The 16,054-nt window shown below is 44.4% G+C and overlaps 1 protein-coding gene across 1 annotated transcript in view; it reads left to right on the top strand.

Moving 5' to 3' along the window:
- Positions 1-6,404: 6,404 nt before the first annotated feature.
- The window catches only part of LOC115594373 (seizure protein 6 homolog), a 127,713-nt gene continuing 118,063 nt past the window's right edge, over positions 6,405-16,054 (top strand). Inside the window, exon 1 of the mRNA XM_030438426.1 lies at positions 6,405-6,513. The gene's annotated coding sequence lies outside the window, so the exon portion shown is untranslated. The remainder of the gene's footprint in view (positions 6,514-16,054) is intronic.

The following is a 16,054-nucleotide window of genomic DNA, read 5'->3' as shown; positions in this document are numbered from 1 at the left end:
CACCTACGTAACATCTTGCCTGTCTTGATGGACCAGTTGACCTTCCTTTTTCCCCGGTGGTAAACAAAATCGTATCTCAATAGCGAGGTTTAACCAATGCAAACACCAGTAATTTCATTATTCCATCGTGCCAATCGACATTTACTTTATAGCAGGAGCAGAAAACCTGTGTACAGCCAGCTTAGGGATGAAAAAGAGCTGCGAGTCTGCAGGAAGTAAACGGTGGTGCAGCTCGTAAAGCCGTCCACATCGCACGGCATTGTGCGAGTAGACAATATGCCTTTTTTTTTTTGTCCAGACACGTTATTGACTGTCACGCAGCGTTTGGCTCTGGATAGCGTCTCTGCCTTTTTTAAATAAGAAGCAATTAACATCAGCGTTTAGCTACCACAAGGCCGATTTGAAACAGCTATAGTTCAATATTAGATCCTTTCCTCAGGACGACTGGGAAAAATTGTCGCCTCCGGTTCGTTTGCGTTGTAAACAAAATGTATCCAGAGCATATTTTCCATCCACCGTGCTGAGTCAATTGAATATCACCAAAACCCTCACAAAAGGATGCATGTTCAGTACTGTATATCATAGAGGAAAACATTTTGAGACAGAAATACACCAAAGGAACGACGTCATATGCCGAGACAGCTGGCAGGATCTCTCATTGTGTGGCATCTATTGGATTCTTTGTTGGAAAGTCTGCACCCCTTGTTTCACAACACAAGACAGAAAAAAATGGCTGCTGATGAACAGAAATAGACAGAAAGCATTCAAGGTTTTTTTTTTTTCTTTTCTGGCTAAATCCTGTTTGTTTTTTTTGCCGCCGCGGCTACGAAACGGGAGCCACAAATCAGCACTAAAGCATCGCGAGGAAGTTAAACGGTGATTTACTGATGTGTAAAATAAACAGCTTCTTCGGCGTTGGCGTGCGGGACAATGTCTCCTGGCTTCCATCGTAATGCTTTCCCCTCGCTTCCCGCTCCTGGATTCAGCTCTTTCGTCTTAAAGTGCCGCAGCTATTGTAGAAACCAGACTGCACTTCTGCAACCGCTGCCAGATCCTCCTGATTGCACCATAAAGGGAGCGATTTGCCATGCTGGGCTCAGTCTGCATACAGCGCCACTGAATCATTGCTGCAGACGCCATTTAGACATGTTTTTTTTTTTTTTTTTCTTCTCCCAACCAAAAAGCACCAACATCTATCGCTCTATAAACATTTTTGCAGTTAAACCGTCTCTTAACCTCCCGGCCAAGCCTGTAGAATAACAAGATAAACAAACAGTTAATTGTACGTGATGACAGCTAACCTCCTGTCACTTTTGTGTGCGCGGGGTGTCCAGATTTCGAGTGATTTAGAGTGCATTCGCGGGAGCCTCTGTCACCAGCTTGTCCCTCCAGGCCCGGGGGGCTGCGACAAATCTCAAAGTGGCTGCCTCAAATCGAGCAGTCTGGGTGACGGATGGCCTCTGGCGTGATGTATGGCTGCTGCCGTCTTCCCACAGGCCTGCGAGCGGGTTGTGTTTGGTCAAGTGACCTCAGCTTCCTGTGCGTCCCATCGCGTCCCTGGAGCCCCGATGTGCTGTCTGGGTGTAAATATAATCCATGGTCCTACATGGCAGAGGCTGAGTGATGGGGCTCATTGCCTGTGGGATGGAAATCAGATTCTCCCAGGTTTGTTTTTCAGCAGCCTTTTTGTACTGAGGCACACACTCTGCTCAGCAGAGTTGGGACTCACTGTCCTCATATTTGCTCAGCGAGTGATCAGGGCCGGTGTTAAAGATTAAAAAACGGGTTTTGATGACGCTTCCAGGGAGAAATGTGTGCTCTGATTTTCATAAAACGTTTGTTCGGTGAACGTCTGTTAACTATTACAGCTCAGATAGCCGCACAGCACCGAGACATCGACTCGACCGTGCACGCTATTGCAAAACTGGCCCACTAGCGAGAGTCCGTTTCACAATAAAGCCTCTAAAAATTCTGTGTTTTCTGTCCGCGGAACGAAACAATGGCGGACGATTGTTTCGTTCCCAGCGGAAAATGCAATATTCTAAGATGGTTTCTGCATTAATATATATATATATATATATATATATTTTAAAATAAATATTTCTTGAGGGAAAACTTTGCTCTATTTTCATAATCTTCTTCCAGTGAATGTGCAATTGCTTGCAAAGTGTGATTTCCATGCTAGAAGCTTCCGTAACTACGACCATAGATTGCCAACATTAACCAACAAACTATAGGTCCTACGCATCCACTAAAGGAACAGAATGAAAAATAAAACATACATTTCTCACTAGGGAATATCACCAAAATGCCTTTTACGCCATCCTGACTTTTGCATTTTCCTCCTGACGCCATTTTTGGGGGTTTTACAATGTAGATATTCCACATGTGCCTCTGGAAGGTCAAAGTGTTTGTCACCTTTTCAGGATAAAGAGATGAAATCATTGAATTAACGATGCAGCAGAATTTGAGGCACTGAAATATACAGCGCCCACGCTTCATAATGCCCTTTTTAATACGTGCGAACATCCATTTCCGCCCCGAGAGTGCAGGCAGTGATCAACGTGCAGGATGTGTCCGTTGATCTCTTTGAATATTGGTTACGAATTAGGAGTTGCAATTGACTCTATGAATTCACCTCTATACTGTATCTCTGGGTTAACTGTTTTCCCGGTCTGTCATCAAACAAACACTCAGACTGTCGGATATCTGCGTTATTCAGCACGACCTTCCGTCGCGTCCGAGCCCTGTAATCAGCCGTAATGTGCGATCCCGGAGTGAAATATGTAATTTCTCAGCGCGCCATCGAGTAATCCTGTGATTCCTTATTTATTTTTTTTGCTGCCTTGCACAGCGCGCACCACGCCACTGAATAATGGGTCACTGAACTTCCATAACAGAGAGAACTGCCAGGCGCTGACACAATACATTTTCCCCCTGCTATAGCCACTCTGGTAAATACACACACTGAGAAATTAGATTTGGCAGGTCATTCAACTCTCCCCCCCCGGGGATCTGCAACTTTGCAACTGCATTTTTTTTTTTTTTTTTGTATCTGAAGCCCAGAATAAACAGTTCACCTCAAATGCTCCGAGTGTTTGGCAGATTTTGACCGCTTCCTTCTTCAACTTCTTCGAATCGCTCAAGGCGGTGACGGGCGGCTGAAAAAAAAAAAAATGCAAGAAAAGAAGGAAATCCAAAAATAAATCAAAATCTCGCCCCTCAAATCAAAAAGCATGTAAGGGTGGCATTACAATTTCATCCTCGACTTGTGTCCATTTTATAAGCACCTCCACTTTTAACTGCGAGCACACAGAGCTTCGCCAAATAAACAAAAATTACTGAAGGATGTAATACAAACATCTGGGATGAGCTTTGAATCGTGATGATCGGTTTCTTATCTGATTTTACGTCACATCGCCGAGCAGTGAAAAGGAAATAGAAGAAGAAGAAGAAGAAGAAGAAGAAAAGTGGCAAGTGAAGGGGTTGAAGCTGAAGTTTCTAATTTAATGATGGTGGAGCCGCTGCTTCTTGTGCTCCAGCGCTTTCGTGTACGTTTTGGTGGCATTAGCCTTCATCTCTAACTTTGTCTCCCGGAGCTGGTGGCGACTGCTGGAGGATGAAGTCACATCTCTTTCAGATCATTCATGTATGTCCACTGCGGCTCCCTTGGCAACGGTGATGAGAAGAGCCCCGGCCGCTCAACACATGCCGTTCTCGATGCCGCGGTGATGCTCTCTGAACGATGTCCACGATGAGCGAGGGCTCATTCCGTTTCGGATTCTCGAGATGTAACTGTTAGTGCGCTCGTCATTAGCCAGCACTCTGATTAATTAATGCTGTGAGCCAGTGTCTGCTGTTGTCAGGACAAAGCACAAAGGGGAAAAAAAATGTACCATCTGACATTTACGGCTTCAGCAGTTTCACCTCCACGAGTCGTTGGTTCTGTTCAGCAAGCGGCACCGACGCCGCCGACATAACAGCAGCAGCCGGATCGCCTGCCTCATTAAATAAGCTTTTATTCGTTTTTGTCTTTATTAGAGACAAATTGTAGTCAATTCTCTCCATTAATTAATTTCAATTCCTCTATTATTAAGCGGACTTTCCCCTGTTTTTGCTTGACATGTGCTGCGTGACATTTTTAAATCTAATAAACCAGATGCGCCCCGACAGAGATGAAACCCGCTGAACCTGGAAATCCGAGCGCGGACGTAAGCACGGACATCATTATCTGCAAATCATCAACGCGATTGTCATGATTAATCATATCATGATTATTATCTTCCGTACCACCACCCTCACCGCTGGAGTGTTTGAAAAGGGCCACTTGTCATTAGCGGCTCTAATCAGCCCGTGAAAAGGTGCCTGTTATGATAAAAAAATAACCCTGCTGTCCGATGATGTAATCTGACCTCGATGACGCCGTTTCAAGCTGATGCTAAAATTTGTGGCCCGGGGGGAGATGGCGATGAGTGTCAGTTGGTCAGTCCGCTACTTTGGTTCCAGACTGAAATATCTAATTAAAGCATACTCATTAGCAACATGGCCATCGAGTCAAGCGAAAAAAACTAAAACAAAAGTAGGAATCCAAATTTCCTCTGGAAACCCTGATGTCAGTGCTGTAATAAAGGCACACTAACACACTTGGTTGTGTTCATTCGTAGGCAAGTTTGTTTTCTTGCCTATCTTGTTCTGGTGGTCAGGGGGAAACACATATCAACAAGGGAACGGACTTCTACACAACACCGGCGCTCGCCATCGTGTGAATGCCCACCTTCTTTGCCTCCTCCGTCAGCGGGGGTTCTTACCACAGTTATTCCACTTCTCGCGACATTACCTGGGGACACTGACCGTGGAGAACAGTGTCTCTTCCTGTTTTGGTTGCCCATGGCAGACGCGTTTCCTTTATGCTGTTGTTCAACCTTCACATTTCCAGGATGGGTTTTAGGGAACCAATCTATGGTACATGGGGATTGTCAGTTTCACTCATGTCATTCATGGTCCCCAGAGGATGGTCCAACCGACTCTCACCTTTCCTCGAGCGCCACCAGCAGGTTGACATTTTGGGGGTTTTACTAAAATATCTCCACGACGTTTGGACGGATTGCAATCAGATTTGAAGCAGACATTCATACTGTCCTGAGGATGATCCCTTGACTTTTCCTGTAGCGACGCCAGTAATTCAAAGTTTTAACCTACCTGTGAAATATCTCACAAGCCTACCCGACGCACAGCCACAGTATTTTGTACAGACCCCTGGCTGGTCTTGTAGCACCACCAGTAAGTTGATATTTGTGGTTTTTGACATAAATGACAATCATCAAGTCAAAAATGTTATTATCCAAAGATGACAGAGGCCAACAATTCAGCTCATGACCAAATACCTAATGTGCTTATAAACACATATCACCATGCTAACACGCTAAACCAAGAGCTACAGTTATTCCAACTCACTAGCACTGCTCTTAGTCTTGTTAATCCGTCTTTTGTGACCCCTCCAACAGTATTAATATTTATATATTGGTCTGCATCATTTGTATGTGAATCGTAGCAGTACTTGCAGTTACTGTGAAAGTCCACCAGCAGTGAAACTAAATATTTTTCCTCCTTCACTTCACATAGCGTTTGTCTTGCGATGCTGTTTCATCCGCGTCGAGTCCGTCTGCCTCCACTTCCTCTCTGTGCTCAAAGGTCTCCATTTATACAAATAAACTTGACTGAGAGAAGACCTCCGGTTCCCTTTTCTGGGTTATAGGAGAAGGCTGATGTAAAACATGATTTAGTTATCGTTTTTTTAGTTTTTTACTCTGCCAAGTGAATCCCCTCGGTGTACGTTCGGCGCCGGGGTTATGCACATGAGAACGGTTGAGGAAAACAAGATGAAAATGGAGTTGATGAGCCTTTCACCTTCAATAGCGCAGATGCTGCTGAATAAAACTCCAGCGCGGTCATGTTATTTTTTTCTGTGCACTCGCTCGAGCCACATCTCGCTTATAGCAATCCCCCTAATGATAATATATTAATCAAGCTGCAATTGAATTAATGGCGTCGTCCGCATCAAACCAAAGCTCCGTGTTTATGATGAATTATTCTTTTATATGTAAAAAACTGCTCGGCTTCTGGCAAAAAAACTGGCATATGCAGGATACCGGGCTTTGCTCATTGGAGGGAACAGAACCAAGGGGTCTCACTCACACACCCACGAGTCCCACACGCATACACCTGCCCACACACAAAAGCCGGTGTGATTTGTGTATAAAGTGGAAGGCATCCTGCTGCTCCTCCAAAATTACATTCTGGCAGGTGTAAAAAATTTGCTCGGCGAGAACACTCCACACACGTTGATTGTACACCTGCTTGGCTTTTTTACAGGTGCCTTTTTTTTTTCATGCTAGCAAAGACGGCGGCTTCCTTCGAGGATCTCTCCCCAGTCGCAAACCAATGAGTTCTGTGCCTGCCAGCACGATTCAAAGCTAACCGGATCAGCCGTAGAATTGTATTTCTACCAGACAGGTGAGCTTCATTAACTTTTTCTTTTTTTTTTCGTCTCCCCCCCGCCCCCTCCAGTTCTGTTCCACTGGCAGGACCCGCACTATCATTTTGCTTTCCCAGAAACGCACTGAATAATTAAATTGGCTGAGTTTGGACTTTCCAGAGACGTATAAATATTTCTGTAACATCTATGGGAGCACAAAAAGCTGCTGCAGCGATAACGGCTGGAATTTATCTACCGATCACTGGTATCGTTTCATGTGCATGTACGACAGAGCGAACCGCAGGTACGTACGACGGGCTGAATGGGGACATTTGCCCGGGCGTTTTCAGCGGGGGATGATTCATTTTAATCCCTGAGTGGAATCACTCTCCATCAACAAATACGGTACCAGGTGCTATTAAACAGCACTTAACCCCCCGCTGCATTAGCTCCAACGGAACATTATGGTGTTTACATGTTCACTTATGTGTGTAGCACATACAGCACATCAAGAATAAACATTTCGCTTCCCATTAAATGGCCTGTTTCTACATTTATTTTTGCCTTTATCAGCTTTCTAGGCCATTACCTCGATGCAAAGTTGAACACACGCTCAGCTATGTCTAACATTTAGTCAATTTAGCAAAGTATAAAGCTGCCTGGTACCCAAAAAGTGGTCTTAAGTGATACTTACTCCAAACATTATCAGAGAACAATCTTAGGATATATATATATATATATATACATATATATATATATATATATATATATATATATATATATATATATATATATCATTATTTATACATGTAAATATATGCAAGACCATGTTCATGGGTCGTACATATTATTTTCTCCATTTTCCTGTGATAAGTTAAATATTATTTGCTTTCCCGCAATAACAAGTTAATTTTTTTTTCTTTTCTTGAGATCCCAAGTAATTTATGTCATTTTCGTGGAAAAAGTGTAGTTTTACTGAAATAAATTAATAATTATTCCTTCATTAAGCTTAATTAGTGCATTGCCCGTAGGAAGCATGTATTCCTATAGAAAAGTGGGAGGTTAAGTAGCTTTTTCATGGATGGCCAAATGAGGTTGTGTTTGAAGGTGGGACGTCAGGGATATAATTGGCTGTTTTTGACTACTTTTGATTATACCATTATATTTCACCCTTAAAAACTATTTACCGTGCCTTGTTTGGTGTCATTATTTTCAGCACAACCTCACATGTGTGACTGTACAGTTGTTTTTTCATTTTGACATATTATATTAACACTATGGACCTAAAATCAGAAAATAACATAAAATCAGAGTAGGAAAAAGTTGGATTTTTTTACTGTGAAAACAACAAATATGTTTAATGAACCAATTGCATTAGTTACAATGCAAATATAAATTGTTGTTTGCAAAATTTGTGCATAAGTTTTAAAAATGTACAAAGTTATATGTAACTATTTACATTTAAATGCAGGCAATGCCTCAGGCTCCTCAGCTCAATGAAGAGCTGCACTGCCTGCTCCACATTCAGCAGTCTCCTCATTGTTTTGACTCGCAACACAAAAAAAACGACTACACTACACACTAAACACACTACACTAAACACTATATAACATTCTAACTATACACTCCAAACACGCTATATGTCACAAATCTCTCAACTCTCAAAACTCGCCATCTCTGTCGCTGTCTGCATCACCGCCGGCGTCCCTCACACAACTTTCCCTGTTCCTCAGTAACCAAACTTGCTGCTTGCAGACACTTTCGTGACAAAAGCCTGTTTTTACCGTTTCTTCCTGCACCAGACACAAAGCAAACGTGACGGCAATGTTTGCAAAAAAGCGCGGCGGACATTATTTACCCTAAGTCCGGTTTTGGACGTGCCGGTGCGTCCGGTCCGTCGACTCAGGAAGTGGGTCGTGTGGGTGGGCTAGCAGCTAGCTACACAGGAACATCCACAGATTCCAATTCCACTTTGTTGTCCTTGCGTATCCGGATCTCCTCAGACCGGAACAGACTCGGTCCGGACTTGTTTAGTCTCATTAGTCCACAACAGACAGTTTAGATGCACAGAACGGGAGCGAACTGCCGTCAAAATCCCGGTCCAGCTCGCACCGCTGCAGGTACAAATCTGCTAGTTTCTTTAAGATGTGTCGTGGGCTTGAGCTCTGCAGTGATTGGCTCTAGGGGCTCACGTAGCTATGGTGGCTACGGTTGACAACGCTAGCGGAATTGGTAAAGCATTTATGAAATAATTTATTAACGGTATCATTGCAGTCCAAACAAATCCAACGTTGCACACCCTTAAACCACGCAGCACCCATGTTGTAAGTCTCAGGTCAGTCTGATCCTGATCCGCAGAGATATTTGAGGAACAGACACACAGACACACAGACAGACAGAGATTCCTTGCTTTTATTGAGAGATGTCCATGTATTCAATCAGCAGTGCAGTGCTAGCATGCATACATGACATCTTAACAAGTGTACCCATAATTATTTGGCAAAAGAAACTACAATGAGTTTGTGTTGTTTGCCCGGCAGAGCAGCGTGTGCGCGCAGCGTCCACTCTTACGAATCTTACGATTGATTATCTCGTAGTGTTGGGAAAACAGCATATGTATTATTTGTTTAGGTGATAATGATGTAAATAAGTCTTGATCGTGGAGAAAACACATAGAACCGAACTCATTATCTCTGAAAACAGAGGAAATCTGTTCGACCCATCCCTGTTTAAGGCTTCGGCAAAATAAATTTAAGAAATCAAATCATACCGTGTTAACGTGAGAAGCGATTCCATCCCAGCTGATTTCCATACCACTCATTAAACGTCTCTGTGCCCCGCACAGCAACAAGAACAACCGAAGAAAATATTGATAATTCAAATGTTTCAAGTTTTCCTTTAATGATTTTGGCCTTCAGACATGACTGAGCCACTGTGTGAAACATCAATACTTTCTGCTTGTCTTTCTCAGCTCTGCATTATGAATAAAGTTATGTTGATATGAATAAAACAAGCTCAGTGTATTTACCAAATTAAGAGACTGTCTTCAGGGGGGGCTTTAAGTGAGAAAATCTAGCGCTGACTACAGATGTAAAAAAAAAAAAAATCATATTGGTGACAAATTCTGAGCACCGGATGCAAATCGAGGTCACGAGAGTAGCGCCCTTGCCGGCGGGCGCGCTTTTGTGATCATATGAGTGGCTGCGGGACGGGCACGTCTTAATTACCAGTTGAGCACGCGCTGAAGTCGCACCGTTTCTTTATTTTTGGACGCGTTCAAAAACACATGGCGCTACCTGCTGAATATTAATGGTGTTCAGGTTGCGCACAGGTTAATGCACGTCCTTTTCTGATGAATAACTAAGGGATGATGATGTTTAATGCATAAGACTGGCTGTTCCCTGCTCGGGGGGGGGGGCCTTTGCCGTTGTCTCAGGTGTCCGCGTTTGGAAGGTGTTGGAAGTTACCATGAACGAGGAACTGTTCCTGAATGTGTAATACGCCGGCGAAGGCTCAGGAGGAAGTGGGCTTTCCATTCAACACCGCGTCAAGAAAATAGCTGATGACGGTTCTGATTCCAATGTGCTGTTGTAGATCCTAGTGACGCAGGTCCTCCTTCTTAGGCCTTGGAAAAAAAAAACCACTCAAGCCTGGAAAAAACCAAGGCCATAATTTATAAGCTACAGAATTGTTTGCAGCATTTTTTTTTTTCTTTCCCATGAGCTCCGTCCGTGTGCTGTACAATGCTGTGGGCATCTGACTTGAAGCTTTCTTCATACACAATACTGCTCCCGCCACCCTGGATTTATTTAAAGTGCAGTTCTCGACAGCTTTTTAGGGGGTTCTCTAAAAACAGCACATTGCCCCCCCTCCCTCCCTCCCTCCCTCCCTCCCCCATCACAGCGCTCCATGACAGTCTCATCTCCAGACGCTGTTTTGTAAACGAGATGGTGGCTCGAGAGGCAGACGCTGGTGAAATAATGGAGGGGAATATATGAGAATGGCCAGAGGGCTCTGGATTGTTAGCTGGCTGAGTGAAGCTGCTTTTGCTGTACTAGTTTGCAGACCCCTGGGCAGCCAGTCCATGTAAACAGAATATTTATTTAATCGTCTTCTTGGCATGAGGGACTGTTCCTACTCAGGCAAAATGCTGCACATGGATTTATTCTAGTCTCTCCACTCGCAGAGACGGCACTCGCGCTAGTGTATAAACCTTTCCCTGCTTATTGATTAGCCGGCGTATCGATTTTAAGGGGAGCATGTCGGTGGAAGACGCCGTTGTTAGTTTGTTGATGAAAACATTTTGCCATTCACCTGTTCGACATGAATAAGCAATCTGGAATGTGTTCCTTCTGAATGATGGAAAAAATTGCATTGTTTGTGAGCGTGTGTGTGTGTGTGTTTGTGAGCGTGTGTGTGTGTGTGCTCAGTGCTATCTTGTGATGCCACATGTCTTGCCCCATGTTGTGAGTGCTCCCACTGAGCTGTAATAACACACCTCAGTGCTGTCTGAAATATTCATGGCCAGGTAAGCCCATCACTCTGAGTCAGTCACATGGATTCCTTATTATCACATCCACACACCCCCCCACCCGCTCCGCTCCAGCCCCCTGGTCACTCTATTCCACCTGCCTTTCTTGCTGCATCCCGCTCACCTCTCAGCTTCTGGCTGCACTTCTCGCACAGCCACCCGGCGCCGAGGCTCGAGCTCAAAATGCCACTGTCCCTCTCCTTATTGAATTTTGATCCCCCTGGTTTTCAGGCAGGGTTAGCGGGGATTTCAGAGGACGTGCGCGTATCCAATCAGTGTTTTATGTTTTTTTGTCAAAGTTTTAACCTTAAAGTGGAAACCTGTGAGGAAACTCGGTGTGTCTGTTTGCTGCGGGTGTCGCATCCTCTTCGCAGTTTGACCGACTATTGCTGAGCGACGCATCGCTTGCAGAAACCCTCCAGCTCGTTGCTTTAAAACTCCATTTTCATGAGAGCACGCTCCCTCCTATTTTTTTTTTATTTATTAGTACTTACAGTATGCTCTGCATTTTTCCGCAAAAGTCATTCAATATTTATTCATCCTGTAAATACCTTCAAATGTAGCAGTTTTCAATTGCCTGCCTGCACATACCTAAATCTGCGTCTGTGTGGCTGCACGGCAAATTCTTCTGTTGTTTTTCCGAGTATTTGCTGCTGTATTTGACTTTGTTTGCCATTACACGTAACATGTGAAAAATGTGAAATGGCCTCGGGGCTACTACATGTTTTTCTTATGGACAAAATGTTCTTTTTTTTTTTTCTTACATGTGTATGCCTGCTGCGCCACCATCTTCCCTCACAATGACCAAAGTAAACAAGTGGATGTGTGTGTGTGTGAACTAGATCGTCCTCCTGGTCACGCTGCCATGTTTTCGTCTGTGAGGCTAATGGCTAAATCGATACGGCGTTGTGAGCCGCGATAGCAGCCGTGTAGACGGTTGATCCGTCATAGCTGGAGAAGTTGGTGGCGGTGGTGGTGGCGGTGGTGGCGGCGGCGGCACGTGACACGACAAACCATCTCACCTAACAGAATGAAGTAATCCAGTTAGCAAAACATGTGCTGCACCTACAGGGGGATTATACAGTAATGCCGCTTGGCTGAATACTCTCAGGTAGCTTAAACCATAGCCGACAAATATCTATTTTATTTTCTCAGCAAAATTCTCATTGAATCCCTGAAGGCCATATTGTAATGATACTTTAATCCCACTCTGTCTGAAGGATCATTCAACATCAATGGATCATTTGCGTCAGGTAGCATTTGAATTGGATTTTTTGGAAGTTGGGGGTGGCGGTCATCCACGGCGGGGCCACTGTGAAGGAGATGGTTGACTGTTAATCACAGGCTCGCTGATTTAATCCACGACCCCCCCCCTCTTTTGGCCTCGCGTTGAAGCATCCTTGAGCGATTTTTTTTCCTCAGCTGTGCTCCTGATGTCTAGATAAATAGCCCGGGAGCCAACAATCACGGCGTTCCTTCTTTTTTGCTTTTGACTTATTTGAGAGCAGGTAAAGGTGAGCATTAATAAATTCTTCATGAGCAAACCTCGGCAAAAGTTCAGGCAGGTCAAGAGTACATTCATGCATAAGCTCCTGCCCTCGCAGCAAAGTGAGGGCCCCCCCCCCTCCAACCGGTAAGAGCAGAACGGATGTTCGCGTGAAGCTGATCGTTGCTCTCAGGCCGTTCAGCGAGGTCAAAGTCAAGGTCGCGGCCTCAGCTAGGCACTGGCGGTTACAGTATGAACAGGCCAAGCTCAGAATAGAACAACAGCCTCCATTATTCTTAGACAGGGGGAAGATTTACAGAGATATATATTTACAGAGATATATATATATATTTATGTATATTTTTTTACGTCAAGCTTCCTACACAATCACACCTGGGAGCTCCTTACAACAGTCAGGCTTTTTTTCCCCCCCCCCCACTGCTTTGCTGGAGGGGGTCTGGGTGTGAAGTTGTTTGCTCAAGGGCACGCGTATTATCGGCTGCTGTGGGGAGGAGTGCGGGTTCGAACCTCAGCATTTCAAGTCGGGTAATCACTTACCAGGGATCCGTGTGGTGTCGGGTATCCAGCTACGGCGCACAACCACACACACAAACACACCGAGGACCTCCGAGGAAATCAACAAGGCAGAACTAAAAATAAATCAATCGCTGGAAATGTCACGGCTCCGAGTCACAGTAGTGGGCCCCTATGTACCGCATTTTATCTTTGAGGTTATTGGTAATATTGTTTACACGGCGAGCGGTTGGCGCCGGATAAAAGAAGACATGAAAAAAATGAGGAGAAGTCATGTTTGTTTTGCGTCTTTTAGGGTGAAGGGAGCGAAAAAGAAGAGGGAAAAAAAAGACGGCGCGTATTTGCACGGCGCGTCTGAAATTTGACGCGTGACTCTCATTTGCTCGCTGACGCTGTGGCAGGAGAGGGCGAGGCTTTGGATCAGCTGGGGAAAACTCTTAATCTCGATATTTCATCAGCCCAAACTTTGCTGCATCTCTCCCTCTCGCTTTTTTTTTTTTTTTTTTGTCGCCTCAGCTTTTAAATCTGGGTGCCGCCATCGAGATAGACTGTTCCCTTTAATGATGTTTACCCAGCGTTGTTGTGAGTCTTACCACAATGTCAGTGTCTTGCGTGCAAGCATAAGGAGAAGCCACAGTTGAGCGCAGCTTTTTTTTGTTGTTGTTTTGAGGATAAAAACCAGGGGTTCAGATCGTGCTTTCTCTTGCCTGTTACATAGAGCCTAACACAAGGAGGCTATTAGGAACCCGAGGCCTCACAGTGGAGGAACATTAAAGCAGATAGTGAGGCATGAAAACAAATAAACGCAGCTGCCGATGCAAAGTGCAGAACGGCGCCGCACAGACCGAGGTGGGTTTATTCTGAGGAGTAAACCCGAGAGTTCAGATTGAGCAAGGACAAAACTGCATTGCATACGCACATAGTGATGTTAAAGCCGCAAATATTAAAGGCGAGGAAAAAAATGGTCGCCAACCCTGAGATGTTTCCGTGGGGGCCCTCGAAGAAGTTTTGTAGGCTTTGATTCGGCACCCGGTTCACGTGCAGCTGGACTGACGCAGGTGAGAGCTGAAGCATCCGCAGAGAGATACGATGTGGGTCTCAAACAACCTTGTGCGAGTGAAAAGCTACGACGGAGCCGAGCTGGAGAGCACAATTGTGCGCCGACAAAAGGAGGTGCGATGGAGGGCACGTGGGCAATCATGAACTCAGACACCAGAGACTGAAAGCAAGAAAAGATTTCTGGTTTTATTCTTCAGTATTTGCCTTTAACAGGGCATTGATTTTTTTTTTTTTTGTACGGAACTCATCCAGCAGATGGAGCAAACATGACAACGCTACGGAACAAAGAAAAAAAAGCATTTTTCCACGAAGGCTTTAGAGAAGAGAACCAAGAGACTGAAAGCAATTCAATGGAGGTGAGGAATTCACATAAAGGAGACTACAGAGGACTCTGCAGCGCGAGGATCTCTGATTATCTGGACAGTCCTTTAGTGAAGTTAATCGGGAAAGAAAGGCTTTGAGCGCCAATTGACCTCAGTCGTGGGTTCTCTGTTTTTAAATCCACGGAAAGAACTGTAAATAATGTCTAAAATAATCTTTCCAAAATTACAGCACTGTTGGAAGGGCCTTATTGACCCGGTGGCTCCAGCAGAAGATTAAAAAAAACAACTAATGGAGCGGCCGTCCGTCCTCCACGACGAGACACACTTCAAAGAGGTCCTCCATCGCCTCTGTGTAGCCCCTGATCTCATCCTGCAGCGGTGAGCTCCTCTGCAAGACTGAGCCGACTGAAAAACTCTCAGTATCTCAAGACGTTGCCTTTCACCGCCCTCACTGTGGACATCCTGTAACAAATTTTGCAGCAAATAACGTTTTGAAGGAAACACAGTCGGGACTTCATTACGTTTTTCTATCAACATAATGAGGAGGTGTTCTTAAAGGAACAGTGTGTAACGATTCAATTAATTGATTAACTCAAATCCACGTCTTCGTTCATAAGTAAGTCCTCGTTGGTGTACAGTTACCTCTGCCAGCAATCTGACTTATCCTCCTGAGCGAAGAATTACCTATCTGAATATACATAGCACGGGCAAGCTCTATGTCTTTCCGGTTTTAAAAAAAACTATGGACTGCCGAGAGGGACACAAAGCACCACGTGGTACTACGTAGTAAGGCTAAACGCGTTTTCCGCTCAGAGCCAGCTTGCCTGCGGAACTGAGAGGGAGCTTTTTAGTTATAACCCTTTAGTTTTATAGCCTTAATAACTGACTACATCTTTACCTCGTTACCTTGAATCAGTAGAAATACTCGACGCTGTTGGGAAAGAGTCCATATTTTGAAAATGAGTTTCTTGTCCGTCAGGGCCACCGTAGCTTCCGGAACGTCTCCAACGTCTTCAGAACGGGAGGGGTGAGCAAAGGATTGTTGCAATGTAGAACCTCACAGCTAGATGGCGCTAAATACTTGTTATATTACACACTGTCCCTTTAAATAACGTTTTTTTTTTATGGTGTTGTTCTGGCAACAATATACAAACATGTACTAGGAGACACGGTCGTACTGTGGATTGCTGTCGTTACAGCGTTTCAGAATGGTTCTTCAGAACAACACGTGTGCTCCTCCTTTCCGATCTTTCAGTAGAAACTATGCTCCGTATATGCACTTACAACAGATTGTTCCTTTTTTTTTGTTGGCAATAAAACCCAAATGCCCTGCTGAGTCTCCAGTTGTATTTCAGTCTGTGAATTTCACTCTAAAAGTAAATATACGTATTCTTTTTTAGTAAGAATGGTAATGTGATGTGATAAAAGCACAAGAGGCAATATCAATGTGCAGTCCAACAATTGTGCACTGACAGTGTCAGCACAGTCATATTCTACTTGTTCTAAAATGTGTGTGTGTGTGTGCGAGAGAGAGAGAGAGGATGCAGGAGAGAGGAAGGCGAAGCAAGAAGCAAATTTTTAGCCGGAAGGTAACAAAAGAAATCAAATTCTGACGCAATAAAGTAAAATTGCCTTTCAGGCCTTTT

This window comes from Sparus aurata, chromosome 13 (genome assembly GCF_900880675.1).
Source record: "Sparus aurata chromosome 13, fSpaAur1.1, whole genome shotgun sequence".
Lineage (NCBI taxonomy): Eukaryota > Metazoa > Chordata > Actinopteri > Spariformes > Sparidae > Sparus > Sparus aurata.
Note: the sequence above shows the minus strand (reverse complement) of the source record. Positions and strands in the feature narration are given on the sequence as shown.